Source organism: Chelonia mydas, chromosome 2, assembly GCF_015237465.2.
Source record: "Chelonia mydas isolate rCheMyd1 chromosome 2, rCheMyd1.pri.v2, whole genome shotgun sequence".
Lineage (NCBI taxonomy): Eukaryota > Metazoa > Chordata > Testudines > Cheloniidae > Chelonia > Chelonia mydas.
The window spans coordinates 111,009,294-111,024,972 of NC_057850.1; the positions used below are offsets into that span (position 1 = coordinate 111,009,294).

The following is a 15,679-nucleotide window of genomic DNA, read 5'->3' on the forward strand; positions in this document are numbered from 1 at the left end:
CCTTTTTGGCAACAAGGGCACACTGTTGATTCATATCTAGCTTCCTTGTCCACTGTAATCCCCAGGTCCTTTTCTGCAGAACTGCCGCTTAGCCAGTCGGTCCCCAGCCTGTAGCAGTGCATGGGATTCTTCTGTCGTAAGTGCAGGACTCTGCACTTGTCCTTATTGAACCTCATCAGATTTCTTTTAGCCCAATCCCCCAATTTGTGTAGTTCACTCTGGACCCTATCCCTGCCCTCCAGCATATCTATTTCTACCCCCAGCTTAGTGTCATCTGCGAACTTGCTGAGGGTGCAATCCATCCCATCATCCAGATCATTAATGAAGATGTTAAACAAAACCGGCCCCAGGACCAACCCCTGGGGCCCTCAGCTTGATACCAGCTGCCAACTAGACATTGAGCTGTTGATCACTACCTGTTGAGCCTGACAATCTAGCCAGCTTTCTAGCCACCTTTCTACTCATGTGGTCAAGTGTTTGCAAGCATGTGGCCATAGTTGTTAAATACAAATAAACATTAGAGAAAAAATAAAACAAAAATGAAAAAGAAATGTACAAAAAAAAGTTAACCAAATAGTTTGTAATAAAGTGTAACAGGACTACTGATAACTACTACTGGTTAATCAGGCGAAAAGATTCTGCAACTCTTAATCACATTTAGTAGTATTTATGAGAGTGAGGTGGGGTTATATTGTGTCACTCTATAGTTCCTTCTTTGGTTAAAATTTGTTTGTATGTTTATTTAAAAACAACAACAACAACTTTTTTCATTTTATTTTCTTCAAAAGTTAGTCACACGCAAAAATTAAGCTAATTTAACATTAAATAAGATTTTAATCACGCAAGTGAGGAAATACAGAATTACTTCTCAGCACTGTTAAGAGTTTAAGAAATTGAAATAAACTAAGGATTTTGCCCACTGCATTGTTTCTGCAAGCTAAGACCACAGGGTCCTTGCATCCCTCCATTCCCCCAGCACCCCTCCCACACAGAAGCTCCCTGTGTGCCACCCTCCCATTTTCCCCTCTCTTGCAGGGACTTCTCCCCCACATTGTCCCCTCCCTCATGACAAGGGCTCTATCTACCTCCCATTCCCCGCAGCCCCAGGGCTCTGTGTGCCCCCTATTTTTCCCTCTTGCCCCCACTCACATTCCCCATTCAACCAGATCCCAGGGATTCTGTGCATCTCTCCTCGCCCGCCCCCTACCCCCAAGTACCTTTCCCAAACAGCTACTGTTCTCTCTCTCCTGCCCGCCGCCCCGCCCCCGTCATGCAGCAGGCTTTGGGGAGGCAGCATGCTAGGAGGGAGGGGAAAAGGAAGCCTCCTGCCCTCTGGCTCCCCCTGCTGCCTGAGCATCTCCCCACAGCTGTTTGGTGGATCTCAGCGGGCAGAGCAAAGAACTTTTTAAATGCAAATAGCTTTTTCCAGTCTTCCAGTTTTCAAAAGAATCAACAGGGTTCTGCTCATCAGTGCCTAGAACATTCCCTGAGATTTTGGAACTGAGAAGATGTAGTGCTCAAGTTTACCGCATTACATCCAGACGAACACACAGAAATGCCATGAAGTTGCGTGTAAAGGCTTCGCCTGCACAAATGTGTTTTTCCCTGGTTATGTGGTCATACCAAAGTGCAACAGGGTCAGTGCAGAAAAATCAAATGTAGAGTAACTAAGGTCCCAATTCTGAAAACACTCAGCTGCATAATTCCTAAATTGGCAGTTTCATTGCAATCAATGGAACTACTCACCTGTGTAACTCTTTCTCAGACAAGCAAAGTTTTGCAGGATCAAGCCAGTGAAGTGAAACCTCAAGTGAAGGATTTTCCTTCTTTGTGAAGAAACTATGCCAGCATAAATTGCTCTGGGAACCGTCACATCTGAAAGTAAAAGAGCTATTGATTTAGTTTAAAGGAGAATATAGGATTTGAGGACGTTTGTGGTTGGAGTAGCAACAGTACCATCATATTTCAAGCATTCTTTCGCATATTGCACATTCTTGCATTTACAACATATCCATGATTTATTAATGCAGTTATAGCAAATATATAGCACATTTTATTTATACATTAGCACTGTTGCCATGTCTCATGATGTCATCCTGAGTACCTGGTTTTGGCCCCTACTGGAGCTAGTCTCCCAGTGATGCCAGAAGCTCCAGCTCGCTAGTGATTTCCAGCCTAGTCTAAGGGAAAACCCCCTTTGGTTGGCTACCTTTCCCCTTACCCATCTCCAGGGGAAGAATAGACAGTCAGGGTTGCTGCTGGAGGCAGAGCTCTTTGCCTTCCCTGAGGAACCAAGATGGGGTTTTGGATAGAGGATGGAAAGCAGAAAAAGCGCTGTAGCTCAGGGCAGCTCTGTTCCCTCCTGTCCTGGAAAAATGGGTTAGTCTGCTCTCTGCTCCTCCTCCTCCCCATCTTTTTAACACCAGGCCTAGGAGAGAAGGAAGGGTGGGGGACTGAAGACCCCAAGCAGGTGCTTTCTCTCCTGCTCCTCCCAGGCCTAGGAAGAGGGAGAAGTTGATTCTGCTGCAGCTCTTCCCCTCCCTCCCAGCCCTGGAAAAGGGGAATGAAGAACCCCTGGAGCTGGAGAAGGAGCAGTACGCTGAAGGGCCAAGGACAGATGCAGAGGCTGGGAGGAGGCAAAGTTGATGAGGAGTTAAGAGGTGCACAATTAATTGCTCGGGGATGGGCAGGCCTAGAATGAATGAATTAAAACGTTGGTGTTTGGGGAGGAGCTTGAAGCGCTTCGTCATCAGGCAGCCAGTGCCAGCATGAGCTGCCGCTGGAGCAGCCAGCGTCCCCTTACTCCTCGTATGTGGAGGAGTTGGCAGCACTAAGTGGCAGGCCTGCATATGCACAGGCACCTGGAGTGGGTAAGGGAAGTTTAAAAATCATTAAAAAAAAAAATAACTCCAGATTGTAAAGAGTCTGACTCATGACTTTTAACTTAGCAGAGCAAATCTGTAAGATGAGAGTCGGAAAAGTTAAGAAGCGTTATGGTTGCCATAGAAGAGGTTGAGTAAGCCTAATCCTAACTAAAAATTCCTACCTGAAGACAATAGGACCTGAATTCTCATTTATATTTCTGTGGCAGCATAAGGAGGCCTTGAAATGTGAGTAAGTTACATTTAAACCCACATTAAGGACCTTTTATGTTACATTATTACAGATGATTCTGATGCAGAGGATATTTCGGTGACACTTTTCTACATTCCTTTTGCTATTATTGCTTTCCATGTTCCTCCCAGCCATTAAAAACAGCCTATTTTGGATTGTTTTCCCAGGTTGATTCTCCTTTCGTTGTTGCTGCCAGCCCATAATGCTAACCTTTCCAGGTCCCTTTGTATTATTTTTTTATGAGGCTTAAGCCATAGTATCTTGCCCCCTGGGTCCCCTAGAGAAATCCCCTCTCCTGGACAATCTTACTGTTCCCAGCAGGAGTTCAGCTCACTCCCAGGGTCTTTTTAGACCACAGAGTACAGTCCCCTTGTCTCTAGCCCCAGGCAGCATTTCCCAGAACCCACCACAAGTCACTGGCTAGAAGCAGCCCTCCAAGGCCTTCATTCTTACCAAGTGAAGTAGTGCCCATCTGCCTCAAATAGGAGGTGGGGATGAAGGAAAGGGTTAGCAATTGCCTCAGGCTGAGTTCCCCTTGTTACTGGAACTCACTAGCAGTGCCTAGTAGCTTCCCTGTTCCTTAGAAAACTCCCTCCTCTGTGGCCAGTCTCATCCTTTTAATCATCACTTCTCAAGGTGGAGCACATTCTGCAGGTGTGCCTAATTGGTGCTGCCTGATTGCAGGAATACTCATTAGCCTTTCCACTAAGGGAGTGGGGGTGTATCCCATCACATCCCGGCAGTATCCTAAATTGCAATAAAAATGTCTCTTCTTGTGCTGTGTCTCCGTCCTGCAAATGACTCTGTGTGGAGACAGCAGTGTGTTCTGCTCATGCATACCCATTTTCAGAAAGGGGCCTTTGACTGTAAACTCCCTGGGGCAGAGATCTTGTCTTCACATGTGTGTAAACTACTGTAATATAAATATTAGTAATAATAATAAATAATCTCCTGCACCTAATGTCCCAATTTAATACAATTTGTCCTTTGTTTGCAATCTGGTTTTCAATCCATAAGCATTCATATCTGAACCATGCTGAATGAATTTTTGAAACATTTAATTTGTGAATACTCCCATTGCATCAAATGCTTTAATAAGGTCCTCATATTACCTATAGTTCATTGCCCTCATCCATTGATTTTGTAATTAGATTTTTTTTTAATTCATTTTGGGCTAGAATTATTTGTTCTTTATAAACCTATCCATTCCTCTGCCCACAAACATCACCTCCACTAAATAGACTGAGTTTAAGCCAGCTAGTTTTCATCGAGGAACCTAATTCATTTAAGTACCAGAATAGCAAGGATACTGCAAAATCTGGGTTCGATGTGAAAAAGGAATGATATTGCATGCCGAAATACCCCACAATCCCCCCCAGTAGCTACATATTCACAGTGAGCAGGGATGACGGTGATGAGATGGAACTGCACAGGATGTTACCCATGAGAGTCCTGGGGCAGAATGAGCAATGGCCTGACACAGCCCCCTCTGGGTCCTCCTATGAATGGAGCCACTGTAAAGCCATCCCTTCCAGGTCCCACAGATGATTCAATGGCACCTCATGCTCATCCCTCTGAAAGGGCAGTGAAAGATCAAATACAGTTGTCATGGACATCTGATGTATGTCCATTGCCAGAAGGAGACCATCAACCAAAAGTAGCAGGGCAGTCTCAGATTTTGAAACTTCCAAGACAAACACACTGGACACCCGATGAACTCCAGCCACAGTAAGCAGCTTTCATGTGCTGAATTTAATTATGGTGACTGACAGTTATATAGTGCAATGCAACCAGAAAGATCTCAAAGTGCTATGATCAGACTGCAGCTCTTAAACCCATGGTCACGCTGCAGGGGGGAAGGTTGGGCAACCATACTACAGCAGGAGCTCTTGGAGGAATTCTGGCTGATTCACCCAGAATTCCTGTAGGGGCTTGCATACCAGAGCTGTGCCGCCCTTTGAAAGGATGAAGTATATGCTTCTCTTCAAGCTGGGCCAGTTTGGTTGGTTGGTGGGGAGGGGTTTTACCTTCCTCAATTTTGATAGACTAGCGTTGTGTGGTTAGCGCAAACAAAAAAGGGTGCTATGGTGCCTCACGGAATTGTGCCTTGGTTAATTATGAGCTTGTGGGCAGTTCCATGTACCCTCCTCCCTTGAATAACTATGCAAGGCTAGGCCCAGTCTAGCCCTGTATACAGCACTCCCCACTGAAATACAGCCATCTCGGAGGTGAGAAATGGCCGCTGCCTAACAGTCCACAGTAACACTACACATCAGTTGAGGGCAGGAAATAAGAAATGCCTTTTCCAACTGAGACTATCATGGCAATTTTAGGTCGACAGAACATAACAGATAGATCAGCCAAGCTGGAAATCAGCCCCATCACTGGAGTTTAAACAACAGTTTTAGCCTTTGGAAGTTTTTCACAGAATGACAGATTTCAAGAGTTTACTTTAGTCAGAGCTTACATAATCAATTGCACAGATTGTGTATAGGAGATGGTTGTCATGTTGCTAACCTCTAATATTATCGGAGATTCATCCCCATTACAGAGGCCTAAAACTTAGGTTGACTTAGTTACATTGCTCAGGTCTGTGACCTAATTCCTGCTGCAGATGCAGCTAGGATGACTGAAGAATTCTTCCATCAACCTAGCTACCGCCTCTCAGAGCGGTGGATTACCTACATTGACCCTAAAACCCCTTCCATTGATGTAGGAAGCATCTACACTGTAGCGGCACAGCTGCAGGGCCGTAATTATGCATCTGTCGCTGCTGTAGTGTAGACATGCCATGAGAGATTAGCAGGGCTGAATTGTCACAGGAAGCTCTCTCTCACTCTAGAATACTCAGTTTATCATGTGAACACTTTCCCTTTAAACAAAATTTTCTTTTTAAAAGAATTATGGATTCCCCCCCCCCCGCAACTTTTTTTTTTAAGAGGAGGATTAGTTGCTCTTGATGTGACCCATGTCCTCTTTATCTGTGCTTCTGTTGTTCTCCTAAGTAATTTGAGGTGCTTTCTACATGGCCCAATGCTCTGCTGTGTTGCCCCTTGGGTTGTCTTTTAAACCTATACAAAGTGGGTCTGAGTCTCATTTACATTAATGGCACTTTCCATCATTCTTTCAGTGTACAGTGCCTTAAAGTGAGTGTAAATTACAGTTAAGAACATAAGAATGGCTGTGCTGGGTCAGACCAAAGGTCCGTCTAGCCCAGTATCCTGTCTTCCAAAAGAGGCCAGTGCCAGGTACACCAGAGGGAATGAACAGAACAGGTAATCATCAAGTGATTCATCCCCTGTCGCTCATTCCCAGCTTCTGACAAACAGAGGCTAGGGACACCATTCCTGCCTATCCTAACTAATAGCCATTGATGGACCTATTCTCTATGAATTTATCTAGTTCTTTTTTTGAACCCTGTTATGGTCTACCCTTTTCAGTGGTAAAGCCTCCCAAATCAAAATAGAAGCATTTTACACCCACTTTACATTCCCTTTACGCAGTTGTAAACTGCTATACAAGGTGCAAGGCAGTGGAGAATCAGGCCCACAGGCTAGATTCTCCACTGACTATAGCCTTGTTGAATAGCATGGCCAGTGCGGAACAGCCCTTAAGACAGAAGAGTTGGCCATGGAAGGATTACCTCAGGGTAGAGGAGCTTTTTGGAGATCATAGAGTTAGTGTAGTATTCCCTTCACCATCCCTGTGACTAGCATACGGGGAAATGGTCAGCACATCACCCTACGCAGCTGACCTGCTTGCTGTATCGGGACTGTTTGCAGTTGGTACCATTGGAACAGTCCTTGGGGCCACAGGCAACTAGCACAAGTCTTCAGGCTGCTCCAGTTTATGTCAGGACACTGGCATGGTACACAGCTCACCTAGGATTGGCGAAGCATAAAGATGTCTTAAAGCCACTTTTGCCTCCCTCCTTAGACCCCTGAATTGCTCTGTGCACTACTTTGTTGCAGCCAAGGACCTGGGACACAGTGTTTAGCAACTCCATGGTTGGAAAACACAAAAATTGCATCCAGAATCCACATTTTAACCCACCATTGGTTCCTCTCATTTTTAATAGTAGATCTTCATAAATGTACAGTCAGATTGCAAATTGGCACCTTTATTTTATTCATCTTAACACAGGTCTGTGATATTGCTGAACAGTCTGAAAGCTGTATGTTGGGGTGGAGAGTTGTTAAAAAATTATTTTGAAATATGGAATAATTATGCCGCAAGTAGGCACGAGTAGTGATAAGCGCACCTATTAGAGTACTTTATATGTTATGCTCCTTCCCAGCAGGAAGAGCACTGAGAGCACTAGATACTGCTTACAAGTGGTTGGATCTTTTTGCGATATTTTCTTCATGTGCATCAGGAAATGATCAAAGGCACAAGAATCTAATTATAGCCTGATCAAAATGATAGATTCATACATTCCAAGGCTTAAAGGGACCACTGTGATAATCTAGTCTGATCTCCTGTAAAACACGGGCAATAGACCTTCCCCAATATAACTCCTAGAGCAGATCTTTTTGAAAAACATCCAGTCTTGAAGAAAAATCTCCAATCTTCAGCTAGCAAGCAGAATACTTGGTTAATGTTTCCACAGGGCTCAGGTCCTAACCCCTGGTCTGCCTGCTTTGAGCTGCTCTGGTTTAAAACTGGCCAGATGAGCAATCCTGTCATGAGGATGTGGGAGGAGTATAACTCTGCTCCAACAGTCCCAGGCTGGTGTAGTCAGCCCAGAGGCTGCTTTAAATTACACCAGGGACAGTGCCAGTATAGATCTGGGCCCTAGGATCAGGGAGTTCCAAAAAACTTCTTTTGTGACCTCCACTTTTTTTCTGCTCAGTTCATAGAGGGCACAACTGAGAATCTGGGCCTATGTATTTAAGAGACACTAAGCAACACAGAATGCACTCTAGGTGATACACAATGGATATATGTATGTGTCTTCCTACTTACACTAATGTTGAGATAAATAAGGTGTTAAATAAAAACAAAACATTGAAATCAATGGTGTTGCACTGGTGTAAAACAGGAGTCAAGCAGCAGTGAATTAATCACAACTAAAACATGTTACACAATGATTTGATTAAAAGGAGCATTCCACTTAATTTGAGACAGCAAACATGGATCAGCACAGACAGTTTTTCACAATATCATTCGGCCAACAGTCATTCAGCCAACAGTCCAGAGCAGCTGTTAACATTTAAATTGTCAAACCAGAAGGTTCTTAGTGTCTCTTATATGCCTAAGGAAATATTCAATCTGAGGTCTGCTTGATAAACTCAACATGAGTTTAGCCTTCATATGGATTGGGGTTTTTGCCTTTGAGCAGTTTCTGAGTACAATAAAGAAAACATAATGAAAAGATACAAAACCAAACCAAACCCAAACAAACAAAAAACCACCTCTACCTATGTTAAAGGAATATTATTAAGGCTGTGAAACCAAGCACTCAAAGTTAGGAAATGCCAGAATTAAAGTTGCCTGAGTAACTTAATTTGGCTCCCTTGTGTGTCAAAATCCAGTCATTTAATTATATTATCACGATACTATTTTTTTCACAAGCTTTCCTAACTCATTCAGTGCACAAGATGGATAGTTCTCTCTGAATGAGCAGCTATTCAAAATTTTGTTTTCTCCTTATTGTTCAATGTGTGGTCCTGGGCCTTATGTACTGTATGCTATTCAAACCCTGGTATGAAGACAGGAATATTAATTTCCTAAAGGGCTTCTCTGTGGCATTCATAACTATAATATCAAAAATATTAATGAATTTATCTGAACAACACTCCTGTGAGATGAGGGGACATTATCCTCATTTTACAGATGGGGAACTGAGGAACAGAGAGATTAAAGTAATAAATTTCCACTAATTTTGGTGCCCAAGTTGAGACACCTAGGACCTCATTTTTCAGAGTATTTAGCATTAAAATAGCATTTTATATGTTCAAAGCAAAGCTCCCATGGACTTAAATTGTAACTGTGAGTACTCAGCACTTCTGCAAATCAGATCCAAGGGTCTCAGATTGGGCACCCAGAAAATGAGGTACACAGAATTAGTGACCACCAATGAAAAGTCTGGTTTCGGTGATTTTCCCAGCAATGCATAGGAGCTCTGTGGCAGAGACAAGAATCGAAACTAATTTGCCAGGGCAGCATTCAATTAGTTTAACCCTGAGACCCTCCTTTTTCTTTCTTTCCTCATTCATTACACTACTGCCACTCCTGCCACACTGGTTCCTAATCCCAGTCTCCTCCCCTCCTCCCAGCAAACTCAATGTACACTCCAACAAGCTCCCAGTCCCACCCACAATTTCCTTCACCAGCTCCCAGTCCAGGCTTCTCTCCCCACCAGTTCCAGATCTGATGCATTCAAATCAGACTTTGTGTTCCATACTGCCTGGGTGCGAGCAGGCGAAGGAGAGTCATTGAGAGCACCAGAGAGAAAGGTTCCTTGCTCTCAGTTCAGGTCTCTGGCCCTGTCCGAGCCTGGAGCAGCTGGAAGCAGCAATTACAGGGAAAGTCTAGCTTCACCCCTGTAGTCCTAGGCTGGAACATGTGTATTCTAGTCACATATAGGAGTTGTGAGGGGATGAAGCACATCAGTCACTTTGTGGGGATGGGTGTATGCAGAGTCTGATTAGCACTAGGAACTGTGAGAGGCTTGAGCATGCTCAGTGAGAATGGAATCTTCAGGGATTTTAGCTGCTAAAATCAAAGAAGTCTCTACTGAGCATGTGCAAACAGCATGTTTCAGAGTCTTGCAACTTGGTCAAATTTGAGCACATTTTCATGGGGATAGCGAAAGACATAACCCTGACAAAAAGGACACTCCTTACTCCTAAGCCTGGGGACCCTTGAGCTTTTCAAAGAAAAGGTCAACAGAATTTTTTAACATGAGCAAAATAATGTATTTTCCCTATCCTTGATCTTGGAAATGGTGCCCCCCCCACCCCCCCCCAACAACCCCCCCCCACCCCCAAAACACACCAAAAAACCAGAAAAACTGCCTGAGGCAGACACCTAGCATGAACACTCATCCTAAATGGTTGAAGTTTGGCAAAGTTATAAGTGACTGAAAACAGGATCTTCTAATGGAAAATGTCAGACAACCTTAACTCTAGGTGTCACCTGTAATAAATAATATATTATTATGTATTTGTTAAGCACCAACAATATCCTCAGTCCTATACATTATAGAAGAAAACCAGATTTCTGCCCTAAGGGATTTATAATTTAATTAGACTTTAAACAATTATTGGCTTGAACTATTGCTTCAGCTTGGAGCAAGTGCTCAAGTTTATAAGTTAGTATATGCAAGAAAATGCTTTGTGAAGTCACACTCAAAGGTTACTCTGAAAACTAATAATTTACCCTTGTGAAAAACGTTCATGACCTACTTTTCCTGTAGAAGTAGTTGTACTTGCAATGCTCCATAAATGAACTTGGTATACAAATGAATAACAGAATCTAGTGGACACCAAAATAAGCCTTCTAAAGAGCCAAAGGACACATATAAAGAATTTAAATTTGAGATGGAAAATGCTGCCCAGGTTCCTAGTGATAAATCTCTTTCCCCATTCCTCTCTGGCTCCCCACAGCTGAGCCACAGGAACAGATCCATTGGCCCAGGAAAACAGAACAGAATATATGTTGGAAATCAGCAGCTTTTAACAAGTAGCTTATTTAGTGTCCTCATGGGAGCACACTTTGGATGTAGAATTAATAGGAGCTGATAGAAGATTGGTAACATCATTCACATAAAATCTTGTGCAGAGTCATTTGCTTATACTCCACTTTCCAATTACCTCAAATCCATTGGGCCAAAGATAATGTCCCAGTTTTTTAAATTTAAAAATGTGTTTCCCCCCCACATAAAATCTGTTTTGCAATGATTCTCCTGATGGACAAAGCCTCTGTCCATTTATTATTTAGTTAACTCTGTGACAGATCTGGCTGTTTCCTTTATATCCTTGGGGAAACTTACTGAATTAAGTTTAGGTATCTTTGGGGTCCATTGTTTTAAATGAATGGTTTATGTATTCTGCTTCATGGGGGAGGGCTACAACAGCTCCTCCAGGAACTAAAAGCAATGGATGGTGATTAAGGCAAATCGGCCAGGTTGTAACCCTTCCGGAGCGGTACCATCTCCCGGAAAGACTCACATATACTAGTGCAAATAGGATTTTCCAGAGACCAACAGACAAAGAAAAAGCTTTTGGATAAATAGCCTGAATTTAAATGGGCTCAGGGCCTTCTTTCTGATCCAGCAAATGGACAGAATCTTCTGTCCAAGCAGGGCTCCAATCCTTGTGGAAGGGTTGGGAGGACGGACACCTTCTAGAGCCCAAGGCTGGAGTTGGGGTGACCTCTGGTAAGGTTTTTTTAGCATTTGTGTAGGTTCTTTTATTGTTTTAAATAAATTTTCTCTGTAATGCTTTCCACCTTAGGAATGAATGGGCTTGCTTAGGAAGGGCTGTGTGGTTATTTATAACTGTTGGCCATTATGCAGTTTATAGCGTCTGGAGAGAAAGCAAAGTGCAGATACAGCCTGGCTTGCTGGGGATATCACAGTGTAGACAGGGAACTGTGCAACCCAGTCAGGAGGGAGAGAGACACAGGTCTCTGCCCAAGAAGGGTGATGACTGAGGAGCTGGGGGACTAGAGTAAGTGCCCTCAAAGGACCACACAGGGAGAATACAGATGCAGTTGCCATGAACTGTGACAACCTCCATCCATTAAATACCTCCTCCTCCGTTACTTCTTCCAAATCCACTATCTTGTTAACTCCCTTGTTAAGCCCCCACTGCTAATAACCCCATCATTACGCTGCTTGTTATTCCCTCTGCCTTCCTAACCATTCCCTGGCAAAGCAAATATAAATATTCTTTCTTTCATTCATGTACGACCCAGTATGAAAGTTCCTTTTCAAATTCAGAGGGGGATATTCTTCTCTCAGTGCATTCACGTAGCTTCCATTAACACTAATGGGACTCCCAAGCATTGAATGAGAGAAGAATGTACCCCAGAGTATTTATAAAATCAGACTAGTGATATGAATTCTACAGAGTATTTCACTTTACTCGTCTGTTCATTTTTGATCCATTTCATATTTGAAACAAGCAATTAAGTGCATGTGTGATATTTGAAACAATAGGCTGAGTTTGCACACACTTGTCAATTATCACGGCTGGGCCTGGGTAGCGCTCTCACGAGGCTCTGGCCACACCGGGCAAAAAGAGATCACAATCACAACTAGAGCTGGGCAAATACATGACCCTGAACATTTGCTTTAATTTTCCAGTGAATTCACTTTGGCTGCCCATTTAGCGTTTCCTTTCTGGGAACATTCTATCACCAAGGTTGATTAGCATGAACATGTGCAGGAAGGATAAATTTATGTTACACATTGGTGTTTTTTTCCTTTCAGCTTCCAGGCTCACCTTTCCAGCTATGGGCTTTCCTCCTCTTAGGCTTCAGAGGAGAGATGGTCAGACCTGACAGTCACGGGGGGCATGGCTCCTCCAATCAAGATTGCTTCCAAAGCTGAAAAATATTGCAAAAGAGTCTGAGATTAAGGACTGAGGGAAAGGATTAACTAGGACTCCTTTTGAAATGTAATTCACCACAGAGCACAAAATGCCTACCAGTAAGGGATGCACTAAAGGAAATTCCCAACAAAAGCAAGAAGGAGTGGTCAGCCTGGAAGCCCAAAGAAAAAATATCATTGCAAAATGTCCCATGTTCCTATCCAGTACCTCCTCTGCCACCAAGTGCCACTCTCAAAATGTACCGCTTTCCCCAGTGCTTCCTCCCTGCACGCCCAATGAAACAAAGTGCCTCAATGGGGCGGGGAGGTGGTGGGTCATAGCTCTGCTCCTCCACCTTTGCTCTGGCCCAAAGAACTGGCTGGATGTGGACAGGGGACAAGGCTGCATTGTTCTAAAAAGCTGGTACAAGTTTGCACGCTCTTCTGCACACTGGGCAGTGGAGGAAGAGACTTGTGCCTCCTGAGGCCCACTCTTTCTCAGGGCTTTCATGAGCTGGCTCAGCTCCACATCACCCCAACACAAGCCTGTGCTTCAAGGACCTGATCTACAAAAATGCTGAGCACCTACAGCTCCCGCTGACTTCAGCTGGAATTGTGGATACTCAGAACCTCTGAAAACTGGGCCCTTAATGGCACAATTTGGTTGTGAGAGTAAACACTTCCTAACTGTGGGTCTGAAACCTTTACATGTATTTCCAAGTGAGAATGCAGCCAACATTATGAGTTCCTCTAAGTTCCCTGCAAGCTGCGTGGCCGTGCAGCAGCCTATTTAGCGCTGCGCAAGCACTTAAGGAACCTGCCTGGGGACCTACTGTGGCCGGGGGAGGGGCGCCCCTCCCCCAGCCCGCACCTAGCCTGGCTCCTAACCTGCCAGGGCGTGGGGCACCCTCCCCCGTCCCCAAGCGCGGCCCAGAACCAGTGGAGTCGCCCGGACCTGCTGGGGCGGCGCGGCCGGATGGGGCCCAGCCGCGGTTGGGGTGGAGTGGCATGGCCCCAGGCACGGCCGGAGCAGCCCGACCCCAGCTGTGACCGGGGAGCCCAGACCTGCAGGGTGGTGAGGCCAGAGTGGCCCAGCTCCAGCCACAGCCGGGGCGGCCCTCCCCCGACCCGGACCTGCTTGGGCCGGGGGAGGGGCACCTATCCTGCAGCCCTAACCCCAGAGCAGCCGCAGTGGGGAGAGGCACCCTTCCCCCCCAGTCCACGTGCTGTTGCTGCTGCGGGGAGAGAGAGCTGGGGGGAGTCCTTTCTCTCCACCGTAGCCCCTAAGCTCCCTCCTGTACCCCAAACCTCTCATCCCCGGCCCCACTCCAGAGCCCTCACTTCCTGCACCCCAATCCTCTGTCCCAGCCCTGAGCCCTTCATCCCCAACCCCACCCCAGATCCCACACCCCCAGCCAAAGCCCTCACACCTCTGCACCCCAACCCTCTGCCCCAGCCCTGAGCCTCCTCCCACACTCTGAACCTCTCGGCCCTACCCCCACCACATGAATTTTGTTATGTGCACTGAAATGAAGGTGATGTGTCACACATCACCTCCATAACAGTGCACATAACAAAATTCATTCCCCACATGGGTGGGAAAAATTAGAGTGAACACTGCTCCCCCGCAGCATTCGGACACTTTGGTTTAGTAGGCCCATGGTGGGGGTACTTGCTCCTCTTCTATTAAATCAGAGGTAAAGTACAGTTTTATAGCTTATAATTCGGACACTATAACATTTCTAGAGCTGTATATGCGACGGAACATGTTTCCGTCACAGAACATTGATTCATCGAAATATTTTGCAGAGGTGGTTCAATTTTCATGCTGGTCCAGCGGCAACCTTTCTGGTTTCCTGCCAGCTTGTCTGCTGAGCTTCTCAGCAGCCTACCTGGTGGGCTGCTGAAATTCACAGGCTTCCAGGGTCCTGGGTCTTCAGCAGCTCGCCTGGTGGGGAAGCTGAGAGCCCAGAAGTCCTGAGAGACCCTGCTCCCAAGCTCCTCGGCAGCTTGCCTGGTAAGCTACTGTAGAGGAGGGCTCCCAGCTCCTCCACAGCCACCAGGTGGGTTGATAGGGAGACTGGGAACATCAGCTCCCAAGCTTGTGGCTTGTCAATAGCTTGGACTTCCAGGGTCCATGGCTTCAAGGCAGCCAGCCGTGCAGACCACCTTGGATTTGGGGACCCCAGTGCTTCCAGAGTCCATGGCTCTGTGCCAGTTAGCCAGGCAGACTGCCCCAGAGTTGAGGACTTCAGGGCTTTCCCTTTTGCAGAGTACTTCTAAATGTTTGGGTTTGTTCCAAATTGGAACAAAACCAAATTTCAAAATTCTGAAATTCTCCATGAAATGGAGCTACCTGTCTCCGCATATCTCTGCTTATCTGTGGACTGCATGTATTTCAGAGGGAACCTCCTAAAAGGCTGTTTCAGCTAGATTGTGCTGACGTATCACTCCAAGAATACAATTAACTGCAAAATTAATGTTTTCAGATGGAAGGGAAATCTGAGAGGCAACATGGATTAGACACTGCATTGGGACTCAGAAAACATGGATTGTATTCCAAGTTCTGCCATTAACCATCAAGGTGAGTGTGGGCAAGTCACTTCACCTGTCTGTGCCTTTTTCTCCTTCTATCCTCTTTGTCTGCCTTATCTAATTATGCTGTAAGTTCTTCAGGGCAGGAATGTCTCTTACTGTCCATTTGTACAGGCCCTAGGCTCCAATCTCAGTTAAGGCCCCTAGGTGCTACTGTAATACAAATAAATAAGAATAGTAATAAAATCATTTTAGATAAAGTGGTTTTACACTGAGTTTCAGAATGTATTATTGCTTTGCATATTCCTTGCAGGAAGTGCCAGTAGCCAATTAGCAAATTAGTGGCCAGGATGACTGAGTTGTTTAGACCACCATATTTTCAGCAGTAACATTTAAGTATCACATTTTAGAAGGGGGAAAAGGAGGTACAAGTTGAGGACAGAGGGAATATTGTACATGAAGGAATTTTACATAAAGTGGCTTTTTACAATA

The 15,679-nt window shown here is 45.1% G+C and overlaps 1 protein-coding gene across 2 annotated transcripts in view; it reads right to left on the bottom strand.

Annotated features, from left to right (window-relative positions):
• HIVEP1 (HIVEP zinc finger 1) overlaps positions 1 to 3,704 on the bottom strand; it is a 199,523-nt gene extending 195,819 nt beyond the window's left edge. The window contains exons 1-2 of one of the 2 annotated variants that reach the window (XM_043540108.1): positions 3,568 to 3,704; positions 1,747 to 1,875 (exon numbers count right to left, since the gene is read on the bottom strand). The gene's annotated coding sequence lies outside the window, so the exon portion shown is untranslated. The remainder of the gene's footprint in view (positions 1 to 1,746; positions 1,876 to 3,567) is intronic. The other variant, XM_043540098.1, reaches the window with a different exon arrangement.
• Between the last annotated feature and the right edge of the window lie 11,975 nt (positions 3,705 to 15,679).